The 5,000-nt window shown below is 44.5% G+C and overlaps 2 protein-coding genes across 2 annotated transcripts in view; one reads left to right on the plus strand and one right to left on the minus strand.

The window, feature by feature from the left end:
* Positions 1 to 904, minus strand: part of LOC122259689 (uncharacterized) — a 66,595-nt gene extending 65,691 nt beyond the window's left edge. Inside the window, exon 1 of the mRNA XM_086550796.1 lies at positions 639 to 904. The gene's annotated coding sequence lies outside the window, so the exon portion shown is untranslated. The remainder of the gene's footprint in view (positions 1 to 638) is intronic.
* Positions 1 to 5,000, plus strand: part of LOC122253828 (uncharacterized) — a 120,698-nt gene that overhangs the window by 56,954 nt on the left and 58,744 nt on the right. The window lies entirely within an intron of this gene.

The raw sequence follows: 5,000 nt of genomic DNA on the forward strand, positions 1-5,000 counted from the left end.
CTTTATCTCTCTCTCTCTCTCTCTCTCTCCTCTCTCTCTCTCTCTCTCTCTCGCCTCTCTCTCTCCCCCCCCTCGCTCTCTCTCTCCCATCTCTCTCCTCTCCCCCACCCGCTCTCTTCTCTCTCTCTCTCTCTCTCCCCTCTCCCCTCTCCCCCCCCCCCTCTCTCTCTCTCTCTCTCACTCACTCTCTCACTCTCTCACTCTCTCAGTCTATCTCTTTCTCTCTCTCACTCTTTCTTTCTTTCTCCCCCCACCTTCTCTCTCTCTCTGTCTCTCTCTCTCTCACTCTCTCTCTCACTCTCTATCACTTCTCTTCCCCTTCCCCTCTCCCTTTCTCTCTCCCTTTCTTGGACTATCCTATTTCTTACCTACCCTTGCTTCTCACTGCGTAGACAAATGTTCACTTTGGTTTTTCACGTCACATAGGAACGCTGATTTCCTGTTTTGTTTGTCAAATCGTTTGCAGTGTTGTTTGCTGTGGTTAGTGGCTTCTAGATGTCATATTCTTGGCTAGCAGTTTTCATCGATGTATATTTTTTAGCGATTTGTATTGATTCCTAATGGTGACAGTTGGTACGGTAACTGTATTTTTATAGGTTCATTACGCTGCATCAGAAATATGAGAAATGGGTACTCACCGACTCGTAACCGCGCGCCGGCCGCTGAGACGGTCGGACGGTCGCGAAGTGCGGTTGCGGTTGAGGCAGGAGCTTCGTGCTGCGGTCGCTGGTGTTACGATTTTTCTCTTCCTTTTTACGAGGGGGGGTGGGGATGAGAGGGTCAGAATATGATGTCTAACGGACTTGTTTGCTACGTGGACGTCACGGCGTTGGGTCACTCCTGCGCCGAGGAAGAAAGCTTTTCAAAAGCCTACCACACTTTGAGCCTCCTTGAACGCTACTGATCGTGTGCTTGCTCCCTTGCTTGCCTTCGCTCCTCCCCCCGTCCTCCTTCTTCTCCGAGGGGGTCTGATGACACCTGGTCTGTGTTAGTGTGTTAGCAGGAGTGCTTGTTTGCTTGCTCGAGGTTCCGCCCACGCTAATATGCGCTCGCTGTGGCCGCTGCCGGCCTCACTATTATCAAAACAATTTTCAACATTACCATTTTGTCCTTATCATCCTCATTTTTCTTCTTCTCCTAGCCCCCCCCCCTCCTCCTCCTTTTCCTCCTCCTCCTCCTCCTCCTCCTCCTCCTCCTCCATATTCTTCTTTTCCTTCATATTCTCCTCCTCCTCCTCCACGATCCCCATCCTCCACGTCTCGCATCATTTGCATCATATATACGTTTTTGTAGTGTGTTTACCACTCAAATATCCATTTAGCCTTTCCTCCCACTCCCCTCCCCTCCCCCATGCCCCTCTCACCCTTGCGTGGGGAGCGTAGGATTAAGGGTGAGGAGGCGTCAGGGTGAAGGCGAACATGCCCTGAAGATAACCTTCGTGCTGTCCTTTTTTTATTTCTTTTTATTATTTTTTTTATATACGTTATTTTTGATTGGGCGGTCGATTACGAAATATAATTCTTTAATCACCGACTTTGGAGGTATAGGTTACCTCTCACGTGTGTGTGTGTGTGTGTGTGTGTGTGTGTGTGTGTGTGTGTGTGTGTGTGTGTGTGTGTGTGTGTGTGTGTGTGTGTGTGTGTGTGTGTGCGCGTGTTTGTTTGTTTGTTTGTTTGTTTTTTCGTTTTTTCGTTCGTTCGTTCGTTCATAAGCACATATGATTGTATCCGAAGGAAAAACCGCAGCACAGAAGAACGAGAACTTTAGAAAAATCGTGTGCACACCAGCTTTTTTAACAAGCGCCCCGCCAGCCTCTACCCTCCTGCCCCTGCCCTCTGACTCCCCTCTCTCTCTGCCCCCCTCCTCCCCCTCCCCCTCCCCCTCCCCCTCCTCCTCCTCCTCCTCTCCTCCTCCTCCTCCTCCTCTCCTCCTCCTCTCCTCCTCCCCCCCCCTCTCTCTCCTCCTCCTCCTCCTCTTCCTCCTCCTCCTCCACCTCTCGCTCTCGCCTCTTCCTCCTCCTTCTCTACCTTTCTCCTTTTGTTCTTCCTCCTCCTCCTCCTCCTCCTCCTCCTCCTCCTCCTCCTCCTCCTGCCCTCTCCCCTAGCCCGTCCCCTGCGCTGACTGTTCTGTACCTTGAGGCTCAGAACCCAATCAATATTAAAGGCCAGAATTCATGTGATAATCATCCTTGTCTTGCAGGGATTATGGGTCATTATCATTTGCATCCTTTTATCTTTTTCTTGCTTATGCTTCTTATAAAAGTTGGCCGTCCTTAGTGAGGGAGGAGCTCCGAACGGGGACTACGCTCATTGCATCCCGTCTTTCACATTTAACATTCTGAAATTGGGGTTTTAATATGTCGTTTTTTTTCTCCTGTGCTTCGTTTTATATACAGATAGGAAGTGGGGGTGGGGGATGGGTGGAGAGCAGAGGGGGACAAGAGCCCGTAGCACCTTTAATTAGAAGCTAGTCAAAGTGATTAGGGCTTTAAGAACACAGGTAATGATGATTAAGGTCCTAATGCATGCGGGGAAGTAGGGGAAGGGGCAAAGGGGGGAGGGTTGGAGGGGGTAAGGGGGAAGGGGGAAAGGGTTACACGTAACCTTCATAGCATGATTGCAAGAACCTTCCTTCCTTCCCCCTCCCTTCCCTACCATCACTCCCCCACTATTCTTGCACCATGATAGGGGGGGGGGGGTAGGCCCGCCCATTGTATCAAGAAGGTTTGCGATGATTCCTTTCTGAGCGGCGAAGGGCGTGGAATCTCCGGGTGCCATGAGCATGTTTTGCTGCTCTGCTCGCGAAGGGGATTAGGCCTTATTTTGAATGTTGTTGTTATAGATTACAGTGTTAATTATATTGTAATTGTGGTTGTTGATTTTATTGTTTAAGTGATTGAAGTTGCTATTTTTATTGTTGAAATAACCAGCGAATGAGACCCCCTTATTTATTATTATTATTTTTTTATTCTTTGTATTGTTATTCACATTGCAGATGCAGTTGTAGATCCAATTGTTAAGGTTGCTATTATTATCATTGTGATTATAGAAATAACCAATGGACCTCGCTATTGGCACCTCTGATTTCTGTACCGCAGGTGTTGTACTGGTGAGAGTCAGTATTTATTCTATTATTATTTTTTTTATTTACCTTTCTTGCCAAAAAATGGGGGGGGGGGGAAATCCGCTCCAGTGTCGCGTACGGTCGCTGGGAAAAAAAACTCGCTGCAAAAGGATTCAAGTCAATATCTGTTTTCGTTCTTAAGATAAATGCTCAGGCACAAACACACATTCATTATTTAGATGGTAAGTATCTAATTTTGATAATTATGAAAAAGATGATAAGGATGATTTCGAAAATATTGATATGTAACAGATAATTGTAATTGATGATTTTGTTGTTGGGGTTATAGAGGTTGATAATGTTATGATTGTTATTATTATTATTGTTCTTTGCTATTGTTTATTATTATTATTGGTATCGTCACTATCATTATTATTGTTATCATTATTATTTTTCGTCTATATTCTCGATACCTCGTAAATATCGCTATAAACTTTCGGTCGGGGCGCATCGGCAGTGTGTTTGCAGCAGTATTTTGTGGTTTCCTAGTTAATCAATGTTGTAAACATAACTGTTACTCATTGAGAATTTTTTTAATGCTTGAATAGTTTGGTTGGATATGGATTCGATTGCCTATGTTGATTTTTTCAGACTGTAATTTCTCGCTTAGACTTTTTTATATAACTGTTTATACTTTTTACGGGGTGTTACTACTAAATGTGGAAAAGGGTGGGAGGGAGTTGGGGTTTGGGGGTGTGTTGGACCTAGACCAGTACTGTATTTCTGTTTTTGTTAAAGATGTGATTATTTTACTATTATGGTTCTTGTTATTTCTGTTCATAAATATATTATCATTGCTATGATGATTATTATCATCATTATCATCCTTCTTCCTTCTTATTACCATTTTTTATTATTATTAGTATTACCATTATAATTATATATTTTTCATGATCATCGTCATCATTTTTATTATTATTGTTATCGTTGTTGTTGTTGACCTCCCGAGGCTGCCAATTACTATATAATGGTGGTTTTGGGCGCTCTTGAGCAATGTTTAGTAATGGACGACTGGCGAAGGTTACAACAGCAGGTAAACATCCCAGTCGATATCCTCAAGTTTGATGAGAAAGATAAATTGCAATGGTCATGAATTTAAACAAAGATTTCTTGGGTAAATGATCTTCTTTCCAAAATTGATCTGGATGGAAGATGATCCGGTTGTAGGATCTTTGGCGATGATTATGTGCCAGAAAAGACAATCAAAAGCCTTGGATAGTCCACGGCTCCTGAAGTGCGTGCCATTCATGAGGATTTGCAGAATGTCTCTGCGATGAGTAAGGATGTCTGTGGCTTCGTAGATACCCGGAATGCCTTCATGTCGCTGAATAGCAAATCTTCAAGGTATCCTCTGCTCATGGAGGACTCGATCCCTTGTATACCAACTGAGTTTACAGAAAGTACTTGTGCATTTCGTATGGATCCCAGTCTCACATTGGAATATACATGAACGAGGCTGTGGATGATTAAGCCAAAGTGGCGACGGTGGAGGATGAGACACAAAGTGAATGTGTTCCAAGTATGACGAAGATCAGATGAAAAGTGACACGCAAGAGGCATGAGAAGGATTTGATCTCGATCCGGCTGATACTCCGTAGAGGCAGCGTGAGCCTGAAGCACTATCTGCAGGTATAAGAGCAGTCACTTGTGAGAAAACACCTACCCGCGAGGACTTAGCTCTCATGACACTGGGAGTATGGGGACGTCAACTCTTTCTCATGTCAGATTTGTAACAGGGAGCGATCATATTTTCTTCATTATGTTGTAGACTGCACACGCCTTCAGATAGAAAGAAATAGAGCGATAAACACATGGACTGATCACGTGATCTAGATGATTCAACATGGGGTTATTCCTAGGATATTACGATCATTTGT

This window comes from Penaeus japonicus, unplaced genomic scaffold (genome assembly GCF_977035675.1).
Source record: "Penaeus japonicus unplaced genomic scaffold, GWHDUDI00000001_assembly GWHDUDI00000024, whole genome shotgun sequence".
Classification (NCBI taxonomy): Eukaryota; Metazoa; Arthropoda; class Malacostraca; order Decapoda; family Penaeidae; genus Penaeus; species Penaeus japonicus.